Below are 20,062 nucleotides of genomic sequence, written 5' to 3' on the forward strand. Positions count from 1 at the left end.
CTCAACACTACAGTGCCAGCAGATCTGCGGTCAAGCTTGTGGTTGATGACAGTCACCTGCGGGGTTTTGTCCTATGCCTCCAAACAGTGGCATTCAAGTGCATGATTCCCTCCAATGTTACGCAGGTAGGAGGGAGATTGACCTCATTCAACAATGCATGGGAGGGGTCAATCACCACAGGCAACTGTACATTTCTGATCATGTTTAGCGAAGTCACCGAGAATACATTCTTTTAGTATGAAGACTTTTTTAACCTTTAAGGTTTTTCAATGGCTACAAGCTCTGTGCCTAACTTGGCGGATATCTTCACATAAGATGTCATAACAAACTATTTTTAATCTGCATGATACCAATGAACATCCAGGGTGTTGTGCCTTTTTAAAGCGAGGGCGCTTTTCTTATATAGTTGAATTCTGAAAGGTTGCTTGCAGCAATGCTAAATCAGCATAACACTTGTCATGTGGACATAACATGAAGACTAGTCATTTGGTCAGATTTGTAGGGTGTCGTTGTTTTCAAAAGGGAACCGCATCTACCTTATCAGGCACAGAAAGCCATCAGACACATGCCATTTTACAAGCATCATTTCATACAATGAAAGCAATACTGTAGTCTCAATTTCTAATCGCAAGGAGGAACAGCATTTACAGTCGGAAGTACCGGATATTGAAATTAGATTTTTGTTAAGAGAGTATTAAAGGGGTAGGTGGCTAGGAGCCCTGGAAATCCAGCATTAATCCTGTCTTCATACCGCCCCCAATTGCAGATCCTGTTCGAGGAAGCATGTTGGGAGGCTCCTGGGATAAATGGGGTTGGGGGTGGGAGCGGGGGGCGATTCGGCCTAGTCTGCCCTCTCGTGCAAGTGGGAGACAGAGACTGGTGGGCCCAAGATGATGGCCGGAGCCAGCAGTGTTGCAGAGACTTGCTGATGCCACTCTTGCGGCGGGTGCTCTAGGTGGTGGAGAGAGCAGCCATTGGGGAGCTGTCTGGTGAAGGCTGGTGGACGGGACAGAGAGCGGTAGCGGAGAGAAGTGTAGGGGCTGTGCTTCTGGCCCCCCACTGTATTTGCTAGCAGGCCACTGGCGAGGCTTGCAATGCTGGGCTAGGCACCCACAGCTGGCCGTGAGCCTACCGCCACATTGGAGTTAATTGCCGTGGAGCAGGCTGGGACTTGGCCTGGTGGAAGGACGTACATGTGAGGTGTGTGGAGGGGAGCACTGGCCTGGATGAGAACCCACTGGAGGGGGTCTGGTCGTGGTGGGCAGTGGAGGAGTGATTGAGCCAGTACAATCACCTGTGCAACAGGCAGGGGGCCGTGCCACAGGCAACAAGTTGTGGCTGGGCTGTGGGCGCAAGGAAGGAAGGGCTCCACCCGTGAGATGATGCAGGTGCCAATGGGAGTGTCCCGGGCCAAGTTGGCTTCTACAGGGCATAAGCCTGGGCATAGTGAGTGCAGGGGTGCGGGGCGACACTTGCATCTCGGCAGTACATTCTATAGTGAACGGGAGGAGGAAGTGATGTTATGTTAAAATGATGTATTTGAGCACAACGTTTACCAAAAGAGGCAGCTTGGCTCTACTCGACAGGGAAGTGTAAAAGAGTTTAAAACAGGAAGGTTTTCAATGCATGATGGAAGAAAAGATAGGTAACTGTGGCCCGAAGAGGATGCGTCAGGGAGTTCCACAGTAAAGAGCCACAATGGAGAATGAGGGACCCCTCCACCCCCAACCCGACTGAGTTTGAACCTGGGAATGGAATCCAGGCAGGCATCCGCAGAGCGGTTCATCGCCTGAAATTTCATCCCCTGTCATTTTAACGTGTACATTCCATCGAAAATGCTCATCGTTTTTATTTTTTGGGGGGGGGGGGGGGGAGTTCCCCCTCAAACCTCCCTCCCACATGTATTTTTGGCTATTGCCTACCCGTCCAAACCCTTATCTGCCCTTTGCCACCCCCCCTAAAAAATTCAATGAGCATTTACGTTGTAATATGCACATTAAAATACCAGGGAATGAAAATGCAGGCGATGAAAGGACGTCGTACCCACGGAGCAAAGTGCACGACAAGGGACTTGAGGACTACATTTAGCCTGTAGGTACTCAGTCCCCTAACCATACAAGGCACGGTGTACCAAGCATAAGGGTTTGAATTGAATATGCGGGGCTACAGGTAGCCAGTGAAGCTTCTGTAGCACAGGTGAAATGTGGGTGTAGAAGTGGCCAGGAGCACTGCAGAATTCTGAAGAACCTGTAGCCACTGCTGCAGGTAACCAGGTTGAGCCAGAAATAGAGTTGCAGTAATCGATGGAACACGAGACAAGGTAGAAACCACAGGAGCGTGAAGCTGCACTGGAATGAAGGGAAGGCCCCTACGCAGCAGTTTTAGCTGGAAGTAGCCCTGCAGGCAAACTGCACTGACCTGTGGTCCCACTCTCGTGAGGAAGATAGTTTGTTTGGGAATATGCAGAAACAAGCGCAACAGGCCAACTCAATGGAAAACTAAGCGCCGCTTAAGGGGGTAACCGGCAGGATGCAGGGGCCCCAACATGCTTCACCTCATGAGGATGGGCGGTGGCGAAGGAGAATGGAATACAGGGAGGTTCGGCTGAGCCCTCACTATCCCTGATGCTGGAAGAGATCGGATGCAGCCGCATGGCTTTGGAGACCAAGATTGAGGAAATGGGGGGTTGATGTGTCTCTACGAAGGGCTGATTTGTGCAAAATCTCGGAGAGAACATAGGATGCGGAGGATTGTATTTCCACTCTGGAGGGCGACGTGTCTTTGCTGAAGGAGGAACTCCGTCTGCTACAGGGGATGTCCACTAAACTGGAGAAACCGTGTGAGGTGGCAGAGGAGCGTTCAAGGAGGAACAATATGAGGCTTGGGGGGACGCACTCCTACAGAAGGTGAGGAGGTTGGTCCAATAGCAGTTGGAAATGCAAAGGTGTCACTCTTCCCGACTTCACTTGAGAGGTCCAGAAAATTACTTTTTCCTTTATATGTTGCTAACGTGTAGGTTTTGGCAAGGTCCGTCCACAGAGTGTGATTGGCCTTGGTTTTAGATTTTAAACTGCACTTTCTGCCTGTTTCACTTTTTTAAGAGTTCCTAAATGCTGCGTGAACCAACTATTGTGACAGAGACCGCACCTGACAGTCTTCCATCTCAAGGGAGCAAATTGATCTAATAGAGTGATCAAAATGTTACGATAGGAGACAGCAAGGGTGTGTGGGGGGGGTGGGTCTGAGTCCTTAGTGACTTCCAAGACGATCCCAATGCAATCAGAGTTTTTGTTTTAATTCTCTTAAAGTTCCAATAAGGATCCTTTTAGTTGGGTTATGTTTTTTCTCTGGTTTGGGGACTGATAAATAAATGGTCTGACCACACCCATGGTAGTTAGTCGTTTGTTTTGTTCCTCCCCTCCCTTTCTGCAGCCCTCTCCCTCACCTTTTGTTAATCTCTGGCTCTACCAGAAATGTCGTCAGGCCTAGTACAGTAGTCGCCTGTCTGTTTCCATTTCCTTCCCATTCTCCCCCTCCCTTCCTTATCTATGTGTTATGTTCCGGCCATGGAAGGTCTGGCATAGATGGTCCCTTTCCCGACTTAGGTGATCGATCCATGGCTAGAACCGTTACGTACGGTCTAGTCTTCTTCCAAGATGGCAGCTTCAGGCAGCGCTTCTATAACAACGCACTGAAACCTACGTTCAGTGCGTTGTATCGCTCCCACTTCCTGTTTTGGCTTCGGAACTCTTGTTCGCGTTGCCAGCTGTTCGCTCTTGGTCCTGGTCCTGCTTGCAGGAGTTTCTTCGGCTTCCGCCCCTCCTCGCTCTGTACCTCTCCGCCCAGCTTCTTCACTTGCTTTCTCTCCCTGCTCCCGCTCTCTCTCATCCGGCTTCGGTTGAGTGCTCTCCTTCTGCTCGCCTCTGGCTTCCAGTGTCATCTCTGCTCGGGCCGCAGGATTTCTTTCCTTTCCTGTGCCTCTGCACACACTAAAGCCCCTCTAGGCGTTCATCCCTATACCTTGCTCTGTCCTGTCTTCCTCTTCTTTCTGCCTTTCCCTATCTACAATTACCTTCCAAGGAGCTTCCCCTTTAAATTGGATAAATTCTACTGCCTGCAGAATCTCTACCGCCAGTCCGATCAAGCTCCACGTACAGCCTGTGTGCTTCAGGGTTTTTTGGTGCCGCAGAAGCTTTTTCCCTGGATTTTAGGACGGGCTTACTGGGGGTACCTCTTGGCGGGGAGTTCCTCAGTTGCCAAGGTGGCCTCCAGTGGAGCCCGTCCCTACCTCCACGATAAGAAGGTAAAGGGCCAAAGAACGAAGACCCAGAAGGCTACTACTAGAGGAAGTAGAGGGACCTCACGGACACTGAGCACATCTTCAGGAACCTCAGATGAGGAGGGGTCACAGGAGAGAGACCTAGCCGTTAGCAATCACGACAGTATGCAACGCCCAGAAACACCCATGGCTACCCTGGAACAATATCAAGAGTTGGTGGCTGCCATCCAGGGACTCTCAGTGCAAATGCAAAACATGCAGGCAGAGAACAACTCTTTGAGACAACAAGTGGCCGCCCGCAATGAGGATAGAGGTGACCTCCCCCCGATGCCTCTGTCGTTTGGCAAGTATGATGGAAATCCCAGGTCATGGAAGGAATTTATGGATGCCTGTAAGGTGTACTTCATGTTCAGACCAAAGACCTTCGAGACAGATAAGGCGAAGGTGGGTTTCTTAATCTCAAGCTTGGTGGGGAATGCGTTGGCATGGGCCACTCCATTAGTGACTAATAACGACCCGGTCTTACAGAATTTTGATCAGTTTTCGCAACAGTTTCAAGCAAGATTCGATCGCCCTGGGGTGGTTTTTGCTTCATATGAGGCTATGTTGGACGTCAGGCAGGGTGGTGCTGACGTCCAAACTTATGTTTCCAGATTTCAGAAGTTGGCTACCGAGTCTGGATGGCCAGATTCGGCACAACAAACCATCTTTAGGAGGGGTTTACATGAAGAACTCAAAGATGAACTAGCACGGGTTTCACGACCTGGTTCGTTCCAAGAACTGGTTACCTTAACCCTACAGATCGAATATCGGCTGAATGAGAGACGCCTTGAAAAGAGATGGCAACGGGGTTACTCTCCCTTGAATGACCCTGCTCCAGCAACCAAGGTATTACCTAAGCCGGAGTCTGTATTTGAAGATCCTATGCAGATTCCTTCAGCCAGGGGCCCGCTGACACCTGAAGAAAGGCGAAGAAGACGTGAATTGGGTCTATGTATGTACTGTGGGTCATCTAAACATTTACTCTGTAATTGTCCCGATGTGCCTCCCCGGAAGAAGGGAAACGCTACCCCCCGAGTCTGTGCAGGGGCGACATCGGGGGAAACCTTCGAAAGCCCTGCAATCACACCCAAGCCTCAGGTGTAGCCGAGGATTCTCGCTTGATGGTTTTCCAGGTCCGATTACAGTTGTCTACCGAGAAGTCTGTGGAGGTTTTGGCGATGTTGGATAGCGGCGCGGCAGGGAACTTTGTGGATAGGGTCTGGGCTAAGGACCAAGGAGTTCTCTGTCAGACTAAACACCGAGCCATTCCAGTCGAAGGAGTTGATGGCACGCCTCTCGTTTCTGGACCCATAGTTTCAGAGACCGAACCTTTATGGATACAGATGGGAAATCACCAAGAAAGGATCAGTTTTGACGTGATAAGAGCGGCTCATTTTCCCATTATACTGGGGATCCCTTGGCTCAGAAAGCATAACCCCTACATTGATTGGTCCCTCAACACTCTAAGATTTGCCTCTGAGTTTTGTCATGAAAACTGCCTCAGTAAGCAGGTACAGGAGAAACAGGAGGGGCGAGGTAGCACTCTACAGACTAAGGTGGTCTTGAGCATTCTGCTGGTATACCAATGCTATTCCGAAGTATTTGAAGACAAGGTTCCACGCCTCCTGCCACCCCACAGACCCGAAGACTGCTCCATCGAGTTACAGGAGGGAGCAGTGGTGCCCTTCGGAAGAATGTTCCCTTTATCTCTTCCAGAAAGGAAGGCCCTTAAGGAATAGCTGGAGGAGAATCTGGAGAATGGACTGATCTGGGAGTCACAATCTCCTGGTGGGGCCTCCCTGTTCTTTATACCTAAGAGGGGAACTACAGAACTAAGACCCCGCATTGACTATAGAGGTCTCAATAGGATCACCTGTAGGGATAGATATCCAATGCCACTGATAAGAGATATCCTGGAGGCGGTGGAGGGGTCACGTCTATTCACCAAGTTGGACCTAAGGGGGGGGCCTATCATCTCCTTAGGATTAAGGAAGGGGACGAATGGAAGACTGCTTTTAGGACTCCCCTAGGCCATTTTGAATACAGGGTGATGCCTTTTGGTCTGGTCAATGCCCCCGCATTATTCCAAAGATTTATGGATCCTATATTCTCAGATTTACTATACCAATCCGTAGTTGTTTATCTTGACGACATCCTTATATTTTCTGTACATCTGAACGAACACATCCAGGTGGTAAAGGAAGTTCTGAGACGTCTCCAAGAGAATCAGCTCTTGGTGAAGCTCGAAAAGTGTAAATTTCATGCTGACTCTATCCCCTATTTAGGTTTCATCCTATCCAATAAAGGTGTCAGGATGGACCCAGGGAAGATTGAAGCCATATTACGATGGCCAGAACCCAGGTGTGTCAAGGAGGTACAAAGGTTTTTAGGGCTGCCAAAGTTTTATCGTCGATTCATCCCTCACTTCTCTAAGATTGTTCTACCACTCACTGCACTATTGAAACAAGGGGTTAGGTTTCTCGATGGACTCCGACGCAATACAATCTTTCCAGCATCTCAAGAGTTTGTTTACTTCTGCTCCCATCCTGGTCCAACCTGACCAGACACGTCCCTTTGTTTTGGAGACCGATGCATCTGAGAATGCCATTGGAGCGGCCCTGCTCCAGAACTCTGAGGACGGAGTGGAACATCCGGTAGCTTATTTTTCCAAGACCTTGAGCCCTAGTGAAAGAAATTACTCGGTATTGGAGAAGGAACTCCTGGCAATGAAGAAAGCCTGTGAGGAATGGAGGCACCTCTTGCAAGGATCCCTTGAGCCCTTTGTCATAAGAACCGACCATCGTAATTTGCGGGTGCTGCAACAGATGGAGGGCACCAACGCTAGACATGCTAGGTGGGCATATTATTTTTCTCAATTTGACTTCCACCTTACGTATCTACCGGACTCTCAAAACATCTTGGCAGACGTCTTGTCTAGAAGCTGGGAAGTTTCTTCTGAGACAGTCCAGAAACGAGCTGCTACTTGCCAACAAGAAATTTATTTCAGTGGTCTCTAGTTTTCTGCAAGCAGTGCAAGAGGAAATTCAGCGCTGCAACCGTATAGACCCCAATCTCCTTCTCAAAGACGGACTATTATATCACGACTCAGCTTTATTAATCCCAGCACATAATCTGAGGATGCAGGTGCTGAGGTGGTGCCATGAGTCTCCCCTGGCAGGACATAAGGGCCTGAGGAATACGGCGGAATTGGTGAAGAGGCTTTTCTGGTGGCCAACCATGTCTCAAGATGTCAAACGATACGTGTTCTCTTGTCCTGTATGTGCTGTTAACAAACCCAAACCGGTAGACCTTTGGGTCTGTTGCAACAACCGGAGGTACCCTCTCAGCCCTGGGAACACGTGTCTACTGACTTTATTGTGGATTTACCACCCTCGGAAGGCCACAGAACCATTAAGGTCACTGTGGATTCCTTTAGTAAGATGGCCCACTTTATCACACTTGCAGGACTCCCAACAGCTCCAGAAATGGCAACAGTATTTCTTCGTGAAATAGTTCGACTGCATGGGTTACCCAAAACTGTACTTTCAGACCGAGGGTCGCAGTTTACATCACAATTCTGGGCTTCCTTGTGTAAACAATTAGGAATACAGAGAGCACTATCATCGGGATTCCATCCACAAAGCAATGGCCAGACTGAGAGGCTGAATGCCACCCTCGAGCAATACCTCAGAAGTTTCTGTAACAGGGAGCAGGACAACTGGACATCCTTGTTACTCTTGGCAGAATTTTCGTATAATAACACATATCATTCTGCCATAAAGATGAGTCCGTTTTTGTGCACCTATGGATTCCACCCTTCCCATGTACCAGGCCTTCGAAAGAACTGTTCAGACTCTCCCACCTTGGACAGTTTATTGGAAGCAATTCGATCCACCCAAAGGATGGCCCTGGAGGCGTTGGAGGACAGCCGCAAGAATACCAAGGAGAGGGAAGATCGACATAGACGAAGCAACCCGGAATGGACACCTGGCACTTTGGGTTGGCTTTCGACCAAATACCTACCTCGATGGTTACACCTTGGCAAATTCTCTCCCAAGTACCTGGGCCCCTACTCGATAGTCAAACAAGTTAACCCAGTGGCGTACCGTCTTCGACTCCCCCAGAAGATGAAGAGAATTCACCCCGTGTTTCATACTTCCCTATTAAAGCCTTACGTGCCGGATCCCTACCAGAGACCCAGAATCCAACCAAGGATACCTCCTGTCTCGGAGCCGGAGGAGTATGAAGTGTCTCATGTTGTGGACTCCAGATATTACTGGGGGTCCCTACAATATCTGATTCATTGGAAGGGATACTCAGTGGCGGAACATACCTGGGAACCCCGTCATCACATTCATGCACCTCGTCTGCTGCGATTGTTCCACAGAAAACATCCTGGCAAGCCGGGGGGCACCCCGAGGAGAAGAGGTCATACTGTTATGTTCCGGCCATGGTCTAGTCTTCTTCCAATATGGCCGCTTCAGGCAGCATTTCTATAACAACGCACTGAAACCTACGTTCAGTGCATTGTATCGCTCCCACTTCCTGTTTTGGCTTCGGAACTCTTGTTCGCGTTGCCAGCTGTTCGCTCTTGGTCCTGGTCCTGCTTGCGGGAGTTTCTTCGGCTTCCGCCCCTCCTCGCTCTGTACCTCTCCGCCCGGCTTCTTCCCTTGCTTTCTCTCCTCGCTCCCGCTCTCTCTCATCCAGCTTCGGTTGAATGCTCTCCTTCTGCTCGCCTCCGGCTTCCAGTGTCATCTCTGTTCGGGCCGCAGGATTTCTTTCCTTTCCTGTGCCTCTGCACACACTAAAGCCCATCTAGGAGTTCATCCCTATACCTTGCTCTGTCCTGTCTTCCTCTTCTTTCTGCCTTTCCCTAGCTACAATTACCTTCCAAGGAGCTTCCCCTTTAAATTGAATACATTCTACTGCCTGCATAATCTTTACCGCTAGTCTGATCAAGCTCCACGTACAGCCTGTGTGCTTCAGGGTTTTTTGGTGCCGCAGAAGCTTTTTCCCTGGATTTTCAGACGGGCTTACTGGGGGTCCCTCTTGGCGGGGAGTTCCTCAGTTGCCAAGGTGGCCTCCAGTGGAGCCCGTCCCTACCTCCACGATAAGAAGGTAAAGGGCCAAAGAACGAAGACCAAGAAGGCTACTACTAGAGGAAGTAGAGGGACCTCACGGACACTGAGCACATCTTCAGGAACCTCAGGTGAGATGGGGTCACGGGAGAGAGACCTAGCCATTAGCAATCACGACACTATGTCTTAGCTCTTGCACTATCTGAAATGTCGCCAGGCCGAGTACGATAGTTCATTTCACATTCTTATTGTTCATGGGCTGTAAGAATGTCATTGTATTTTCCCTTGTTCCCTCATTTGCCTTAAAACGCTTTGAAACACATTGTCTATAGGCACTATATAAATAAACTATCATATCATGTATAGAGTTTCCTGTTTTAGGAGTTTTTTATTTACTTCCTGAGGTGTTTTTCCAGTGTTTTCGAAAATGGTAAGAATTGTTGTTTATCAGTATTTACCTCTTTCACAAAATCGATAGCTGTTTTTTCCAGTGTAAACACACATATTCTTTTATTGTTTCATTGCATGCATAAATAGGGTAATGTCTCTCAAAGCAAGATGTTATGAACACTTCCGCAGAATAAAGATGAATGTAATAATCCAGTAATATCTAAAGTTTCTACAAATCAAAATGATTGTAGTAAATAATGCCATACTTTTTCAGGGACTCTTTGCCCATCCTTGCCCTTTCTTGTCTTCACATGAAGACTTTGATTTTTGAAAACGACCTTTGCACATTGTAGAGACTTCTATTGTTAGCAGAAAATGCATAGTGTGATAAAAGGATTTGCCCGTGAACACTCACTTTGCTGGAGATGAGGATTATTTTGGGTGCTATACATTGCCACAGGAGTTTGGGCGGTGACATTGACACTGTGGCCTCACACGAGCCTTGTGCATCGAAGCCTCACACAGCTTTTCTTTTAAAGCCGACAGGCAGCTGACACTTTGCAGCTCTCTTCGTGACAGATACACATACATAGAGGGTCTGTGGCCACAAACAGAGACACTGGAAAATCCATGTTGAACAATTTTTTGTAAATAGAAATATTTGTCAGTGGTCAAGGGCTAATTTGGGGTATTTTTGCCAATTTTAAGACATGAATTGGCAACCACAAAAATGTCTCAAATTTGTCTACAATGCCTCAAAATAGCTCTGACCACATACAACTACAAATATATATTTTTTTTACAATGAAACCAATGTAACCTTGAATGAGCAGTGTTTTTGAATAAGCTCAGGAGACGGGGGAAGCAATGGGATAAAGCAAACAAGCATACATGGGTGGAGTACACAAAGGCTTTATACCCCAAATAACATCAGCTATGACGTCATCCTATGTGGCAAATAGTAAAAACCTATTGGGCGGAGGCATAGGTTAGGGGAACATCTATATACCTATAGCTTATTTAGGTGTTGGTATCATTATTGGCTGATCCTTATCAAGTGGGCACGCCTGGAACTACCTCAAACTACGGATAGTACAGATAAGAGCAGAATAACAGCAGCAGATTCTCTTCTGCAGCAGTGTATGGTCCACCATCATGTAGGCTATTCTGATTGGTTGGCACTCTCGTCCAACCTTGGACATGCGGCTCGTTAGAAGCACATAAGCAAAACGAAACCCAGGTGCGGGGAACATCATCAGACAACTGCCACTTGGCCAATCAGCCTATTGTCGCTCCACAGTTAGGCCCTAAAACAAGGCCCTAAGTTAGGCCCTAAGACAAGGCCTCTTCTTTGTAGTTGACATTGCTGACTGTTCTCTTCTCTGGAACTTTAAAGGGCTTGAAGGTACATTGTTATCTCCGCCTGGAGCTTTATGAATAAGCCTTGTTTTCTGGTCTTGTACCACATGTGAGGAGACCATGATTTGTCCATTCTATCCTTTTTATTGAATGCTATTTGATACAATTATACTGGGTGCTAAATCGCTCCTTGGCCTCTGGAGACTTCGTTGTTCAGTCTTGCATATGCTTGCAGCATTTTTAATTGCCTACTACTTGACGCTCGCAAATGTTTACTCCTTTGCCTTATCTATGCGAAATATGTCCTACGTACATGGCTTATCCTCTTCAGATCCTTTTGTACCTTGCAGTTGCTTCCTGCTGCGGCATCCTTGGCCAAACAAATATTCTTTGTTCTTGCGTGAATCTGTATTTCATTGCCTGTCAGCTCTGCAGCCTTGGTCTCTCTCCTTAGGTGTTTAGCTTATTATACGAAACAATGTCCATTTTCTCATCGTGGCTGCTTTACCCGTGTTATATTTTCTACCATAGCAAGCTTCTATATGTCCCATCTACCTTGCGTTTCTGCGTATACATACAGCTACAGCATATATTCTTACTTATCTTCTCAGCGTATATGATTTCTTTTTAACCGCATGTTAATTTACGTCGTTACTTCAACATCTTTATTTTTACGTATTTGCGTATCTTTTTAGTGTGTCCTTATATCTTCTGTTCGTGGTGTCACTTTACATCTGTCAGTCTTTTCTTATAGTTCTCCTATGTTCAGTGGTGTCTGCAGACTTCCTTCTACCACTTCAGTTAGAGGGTACATTGGGTGCGGTTGTCTGAGCGCATAACGTCTTTCATACCTTCAGTGGGATGATACCAGGTGTCATGCACAGTGCTTTCTTACTGCTCTTCCAATATGAAAGAGGTGAGGGGGTGGGCTCCATGAGTGATGTGTACATCTGCTTCTCTACTTCCCTCCCGCCCCCTCTAGTCAAGTCCTCAACCATCTTCTTCACCTTTTCTTCACACTGTGGTTTCTTTGGAATCCATATCTTTGTCACCTCGGCTGTGTGCAGTTCGCAGTGACAGCAGGAAATGCTGAGACCAGAGACTGGAGTCTTTCTACGCTTGTTGCTTGCTGCTTTGTGAAGACCCAACCTACTTCCTTAAAAGCCCTATCCCAGTGTGGCACGCATGCAGTGTGCGGGCTCTGTGCAGTTTGGAGTGACAGCAGGAAATGCTGAGACTGGAGTCTTTCTACACTTACTGCTTGCTGCTTTGTGAAGACCCAATCTACTTACTTAAAAGCCCTATCCCAGTGCGGAGTGTGTGTGGTGATGCGGACTGTGTGCAGTTCACGGCTTTGGAGCTTCCTGGCTCTGACTTCCCTAGCCACCCTCTACGGCTTCTCCACTCATCATGAATCTGCTTTTGGAAGAGGAGACCAGTGAGTACGGAGCGGAACTATGGCTTGCATGGTGACAAAACTCTGGAAGTAAGTATTGTACTAATGGTTTGATTGTCCCCCTGCCGACTTCTAGGCACCTTTGCTGCAGTAATCCTCTGCCTTTAGTTGTCTGTAAGATGTGATTTTCCCCACCCCCTCTCTTCCCGAACCACCTCCTTTTGCTGCATCTTGCGTTAGTCTGACCTATGCTATGAAGAAGTTTAACATAAGGTGCAGATCGGGACTGCGCAGTGATGCCTTAATGAAAGAGAAGCGTGCCTGCAGTCATATGCTTGCCTGTAAATCTGCAAAAGAAGCACCTTAAACTAAAAGGGGAAAAAAGGAACCAGGCCTGTGGGCTGGTGGTAATACTCAAACTAGGATTTCAGGTTTTTTTGCTGGCATTGGGCAGGTGTCAATCCAATCGCCTCACATGGGAACCTCAGTGAGTTTATTAGCGCCTGATGCCCCAACTTTTTGTGCGAGTGACAACTATTAGGTAACTCAGCCCACCACGTTACAGTTGAGCATGTCTGGCGATACCTGTGTGCGCACCTATCTAGCTCTATGCAGTCCTTGGATAATAATTGCTCCCTGCTTACATTGTGCAAAGCCTTACGAGGCAATTCCCAGGACACAACCATGGTATGTCTTGATGCCCAATCTGAGAATGTATCTGGCAGCCCTAACCTAGAGGCCTTGGCTGCAGACCTGGAAGCGACTACAGCCCCTAAACAGAGCCAGGATACACATTTACATCAGTGTGACACTCTACTAGCTGTGGAACAAATTATTCCATACCTAAATACTATGATGGCAAAGTTAGAGGCATTGTTTATGCTCTTCTCTGTAGTGGAGTCTGACTATCGGGTTTGGAAAAGAAGTTGGCCACTCTTTTTGAATGGGATATTCGAGGGAAGGATATAAACACCCAGAGTTTTTTTTCGACTTAATGTTTTCAACATTTTTGCATTCGAAATAATTGAATTCGAAATATTAACTATAAACCAATAGAGAAGCGTATCAGAACCCAATTAGTTTGAGTGCCCCATTTAGGGAGCTCGAGTTGCAGCATATCCACAAAGGTAATAGAGGAGAGCCATGGTACGGTAGCCCAAAGTCAAAGGAGAGTATTTCTGTTTAGAAATGGCCTATGGTTCTTAGGCTGCCTCTCCTCCAGCTTCATGGAGAATCCTGGTTTTATGGGGCCTTTCACTAAAGTTCCAGAATTTAACACTATAAGGCCCTCTTGACCTGTGTACTTTCTCACTAGCACTCCAGAATTGCTGTGGGCCTCCATCTAGAGAGCTCCTGCATTCATGTCCCACTGTATCTTGGTGGTAGGATCCTTTTGGCACAGGTTCATGAGTCTTATTATAGCTGGGATTAGAGATAGCAAGAGTGAAAGTTCTATTTTGACTGTCCTTAGTCACACTAATGTGGTCTTTACTCGTAACTGGCTCTCTGACATGCACCGATTTTGCTGAAGGAAAACATTTGGGGAGAGGGCATTTTGGTAATGCCCACCTATCCAGTGGGCCCTTCAAGATCACAGTTCGTTTGGACCCATCTGCCTGGGTTCTGATAACTTTCCTGGCTTCCAAAGGCACCACTCCACCATGTTTTCACAAAATTGGTGCCAATACTGGCACACTGGCAAGAAAGGGCTTGGGAAGGGTCATGGTACTTATGAGGATCTGCCCTGTCGGTAACCTCAAGGGTGTGTTACTTTCTAGGACCATCGAGTGAGATTCCTCCATCATGGAGATCTCTGCATACAAAGCTCCAAGGGCATCCTCCTCATTCCTAGCAGCAATATTCACTGAGTCTTGTGATTTCCAAAAGGCCTCTGATACCTTAGAGGACACCGAGATCCGTGTTTCTGACCAGCCCCATGGTCCAACATTACTGTTCAAGGTTTATAGTTAATATTTCGAATTCAATTATTTCGAATGCAAAAATGTCTAAAACATTGTCACATTTTTTTTTTTAAATGTTTCATTTTTTTAAAAACAATTTTTAATGGGGGGTTCGCACCAAAACCCCCGTTTTTTTTTACACTTTATTTTACTTACCAAACCCCCCAAAAAACGTATTAAATAAAAACATTTTTTAGACATTTTTTAGCCTTACAAAGGCCCCTGTTTGCCCCCAGTGAGCCCCCAGTCAGCGCCTACAGCAGCTACCTGAGGAGAGGGCAGGAGCCCCTCCTCATCCTCGCATCAGAAGCCAGAGCGGGCATCGAGTCATGCAGACGCTCGGCTTCAAGCTGCAAGCTACACCCACCCTTCTTCTGTGACCTCCGCCTGGGTAAGGCCCTTTTTGCCCTCATCATCCCGACCCACGCACGGACTCCCCACAGAGCACAGAGCAGGCATCGCCCGCCTGACCTTCCTTTGCCTGACCCTGTGATGCCGGGCGCGACGCGGCACCATAACGAGGCTGGTGCCCCGTTGCTAAGCGACTAGCCGCATTTAGTAGCGGCCATATCCGCCGGCAGGCGGAAATGCCGGCGGCCGCCTACGAAGGCCCTTACAAAGGCCCCTGTTTGCCCCCTGTTCGCCTAACTGTGCGCATAAAGAAAATTCATAAAAGCTGAATTCCATACCTTTGCACAGCAAGGCACACTGACGAGGTGTGAGCTAGTCTGAGACAGCCAAGCTTTATTTGTCATCGGTACTCGGTACCTCGCCTGTCAAGACACGACTCAGAAGGTCCCGTTCTATCGAAGGGATCTCTTTCCAACAAGTTTGTGGAATCGGAATGAGCTGCATAGCTGACGTTCCATATGAGTTAACGGTGCTTCTGAACACTGGTTTGAGTCCTTCGGGAAGCCACAAGTAGAGAGCCAGCAGGTAACCTCCTAAAAGATGCACCTCATGTTATTACTGAACTACTAAATAACTAGGGTGGAGTCATTAACCACCTGATCCCTTCCACCCAGCATAAAGCTGTATTTTTCCCAAGTACTACTACCACCCCTTGTACACCACTGTTCGTGCCAGATCTTACTATTCTGGTCCACATTCTCTATACCTGCCGCAGCACAATGAGCATCTCTTACTTGCCCCTCTCCTTCAGGCTTCTCATTACATCCCCCATGACCTACAAGTATACTCTGTAATGCCTGCCCAATACCATTTCGAATCCAGATGCCCCTGTGCTGCATCGACTGACCTGATTTGCATTGCTGCTAGCTGCCTAATTGTGCCTTTCCAAATCTAGATGCCTTTGTACTGTGCCTATTGACCTGATTTGCACTGCTGCTAGCTGCCTAATTGTGCCTTTCCAATTCTAGATGCCTTTGTACTGTGCCTATTGACCTGATTTGCACTGCTGCTAGCTACCTAATTGTGCCCTTCCAAATCTAGATGCCTTTGTACTGTGCCTATTGACCTGATTTGCTTCCTAATTGTGCCACTCGAATCTAGATGCCCCTGTACTGTGCCTATTGTCCCGATTTGCACTGCTGCCAGCTGCCTAATTGCGCCTTTCCAAATCTAGATGCCTTTGTACTGTGCCTATTGACCTGATTTGCTTCCTAATTGTGCCACTCAAATCTAGATGCACCTGCACTGTGCCTATTGTCCCGATTTGCACTGCTGCTAGCTGCCTAATTGTGCCTTTCCAAATCTAGATGCCTTTACACTTTGCCTATTGACCTGATTTGCATCACTGTTGCTAGTTGCCTAATTGTGCCACTCGAATCTAGATGCCCCTGTACTGTGCCTATTGACCTGATTTGCTCAGTCCCTTGAGAAATACATGCCGCGACATGCAGCTAAGAACCTGTGCCAGCACTGACCTTATACTCACAGTCCTCTTAGGACTATTAGCCTGCACTGCTGCCACCTACCGTGCAAGCACCACTAAGACCTTCCACAACAGCCAACCCACTCTCCCTTCAACCATGCTTTACCATCCTGACCCTCCATCGAACCCCTACCTCAATGACCCAGCCCTTTGGCTCAAGCACTTTGCTACCAAACCCACTCCAAACATTCCATGTACTCTATAACAAAGGAATAGCAGACTTAGAACTAGACTGCCTAGACCACCTTGTACTGTGCACAATCGTTCTGCCCTCCCACTGCCCAACTCAATCGCAACGCCTAGTCCTCCACTTCAATCTTCACCCGTCTCAGCACTAAAGGGAGCCCTTATCAATGCAAGATCCCTCACGGCTCATGCCCTTGACATCGCAGACCTCATCACTGTCCAGAACCTTGACTCCCTAGCTATTACCGAAACCTGGTTACATGATGCCTCTGGCCCACTCCTCGCTCTATCCATACCTAAGGGCTATACCATTATTAGAAACGACCGCCACTCCAACTTGCCGAAAGGAGGAGTCGCCGCTTTTATACATAGTGACAAAATCGTTATGAGAGCTGCTCCCCACACACAACTTAGTTCTGCAGAATCTCTCTCAGTGAAACTATCGCTTTCCCCTACCAATACAGCAACACTCCACCTTATATACAGACCTCCAGGCCCACTGGGCTCTTTCATTGATGATGTTACCTCCACCCTGTCGATTAACACTAAGCCCAACTCTCAGATATTGCTACTAGGCGACCTCAACCTAGGCCTCTCAGATCCCAAGGACCACATGGCCGCTGAAGTAGACACCACCCTCTCCAACCTAGGCTTCCAGCAGCATATTCGTGACCCCACACACATCAAAGGTAGAACGCTCGACTGGCTAGCCGACCTCAACTGTAACACCAATGTCACTTCTAACGATGCCGCGCCTGGTCCGACCATCATGTTATTACCTTCCTCCTACCAGCCACCAACCCCCAGCCCACACCTACAATAGCCCCCGCTATACCTACCAGAAACAAAAAAGATATCACCAGCGAGAAATTGCTTCCTCTCATCCTCCCTTGTCTGAACACTCTTGCTCCACAGCACAAAGATAAGGACCCGACTGCCTTAGTAGACACCTATAACAGCCTAATGACCATTGCCATTGAGAGCATAGCTCCACTAAAGATCCGTAAAGCCAAACAGTCCCACCTGAACTCCTGGTTCACCCCACAGCTCAACACTCTGCGCAAAGAAAAGCGCAAGGCCGAAGCCCTCTGGAAAAGTCACCCTAGCGCAACTAACAAAGCCTCCCTTCTGATTACCTCTCTTAATTATAAGGAGGCCATACTACAAGCCAAAAAGGAGACATACAATTCACGAATATCCCAGGCAGAATCTCACACTAGAGAATTATTCAAAATCCTCAAAGAGCTAGAATCTCCCTTACCCGCCCCGGACACGTGCACCAAGGACAGCACCTGTTGCAACAATATACAAAGCGCCCTTCTTAACAAAATATCCACCTTGCAATCCAAAATCAACGCCAAACAAAATACCCTCCACACCCCTATATTTAGCAATACCAGGCCACCTAAAATAACTACCCTGGACTCCCCGGTGCCGTTCAGTTTCACACCGCTCTCCGTTCTGGAGGTTGAAAAAAACATTTGCAACTTAAAACCTTCGAACTGCCAAGGGGACGCCTGTCCAGCCCCGATCATTAAGGATTCGGCTCATGACCTCGCCCCTTTTATCACCACTTTGATTAATGCTTCCTTTCAATTGGGAGTGGTCCCCAATAACCTGAAGGATGCTTGGGTCATTCCTCTCCTAAAAAAAACCCACCTTAGACCCAGAGGTTCCAACCAATTACAGGCCCATCACAACGGTCCCATTTCTACTAAAAATCCTAGATAGAGCAGCCTACCTACAGATACAGAACTATCTGGAATCAAACAACCTACTAGGCACGAGACAATCCGGCTTCAGACCGAAGCACGGCACGGAGACAGCCCTCCTCGATCTCAAAACCCAAATCGAGGATCTCAAAGACAAAGGGAAACTAGCCCTCTTACTCCTTTTAGACTTATCGGCTGCCTTCGATCTGGTCAATCACCAAATCCTCTGTCACCACCTAAAAACTGCAGCTCACTTCTCCGACATGGCCACAAACTGGATTCAATCCTTCTTGGATAACAGACAGATGAGGGTATTCTCGCCCACCTCCGCAGCTGACCCCGCACCTGTCCCTTGCGGAGTCCCCCAAGGTTCGTGTGTATCCCCTACCCTCTATAATGTATTTACTAAACCCTTATTTGATGTGCTTGACTATCTGGGTGTCACCTACACAAACTATGCTGATGACACCCAGATACTCACCCCATCACGGGTGATTACACAGTAGATTCAAAAGCCTTAAATGACGTTTACCATGTCATTCAAACATGGATGGCCCAACATGAGCTCTGTCTCAATGATGACAAGACAGAGCTCCTCATCCTAGGCACTCAGCAAAGGCTAAACAAGCTGAACCCTATGTTCAGCTCCTTTAACATCGATGGACATCTAATAAGTCTCCAAAGATACCAAAACGTTGGGAATCTACCTCGATTCCACCCTCTCCCTTCACAGACAAACAAATGCAGTTGCGGCGGCCGCCGCCTATACCTGCAAGCTGATCACAGCATGTTGTCCTTTTCTTTCCACGCACAACTGTACTACCCTTGCTAGGACCCTGGTCATGTCCAAACTGGACTACTGCAATGCACTGTACCAGGGCACTAATCAGGGTAACCTAGTCAAGCTCCAGATCATACAAAATAACGCCATCAGGGCAGCCCTCAACATCCCCAGATCTGCACACATCTCGGATACCAGGAAGAACCTTCATTGGTTGTCAGTCACCCAAAGGATCTCACTAAAATCGCTTGCCCTAACCTACAAATGCATGAATAACCTGGCCCCCACTTATCTCTCCACACGTTTCACGCTTTACACTCCAGCGCGCTCACTTAGATCTACCCTGAACCAGAGCCTACTGATACCTAGATACAAGCTCCAAACAGCTGGTGGATCTAGCTTCCCAGTCCTGGCAGCCAAATTGTGGAACGCTGTCCCCTTGACTATCAGAAACCTCCCCTCCATCAACCTATTCAAACACAGAGCCAAATGTTGGCTAGTCGCTACCAATGCCCAAGCTACATTCTAAAACGTGATGCAATAACCTATGTACGGATGTACTATCGACAAACCATGTATCGCTGCACTACTTACCCATGCCTACTTCTATGTTATATTTATTGACTGTCATATAATCACTGTATGCAATTTATGTAACCATTGCTGTCAAGATATGCGCCCTGTAGCCTCCGGGCCTGGTTTGCGCTATACAAATAAATAAAATACAAAATAAAATACAAAAATACAAATTTTTTCGACATTTTTGCATTTGAAAAAATGCGTTCGACATACTGACTGGACACCTTCTCTACTGCTACAGCTGTATCGTTTTTTGTGCGAATGTCGATGCGCCTGTGTTCTCTGCGGCTGAGGCCTATTGTGTGTTATGAATTACAACAAAATGCCTGAAATAACACTAACCTCAAGGGGGTGCAATTAGCACGCAAAATAAAAGCCAAGATAATAAGATGAGTGCAGATAGAT

This window comes from Ambystoma mexicanum, chromosome 8, assembly GCF_040938575.1.
Source record: "Ambystoma mexicanum isolate Mex_15411 chromosome 8, UKY_AmexF1_1, whole genome shotgun sequence".
NCBI lineage: Eukaryota > Metazoa > Chordata > Amphibia > Caudata > Ambystomatidae > Ambystoma > Ambystoma mexicanum.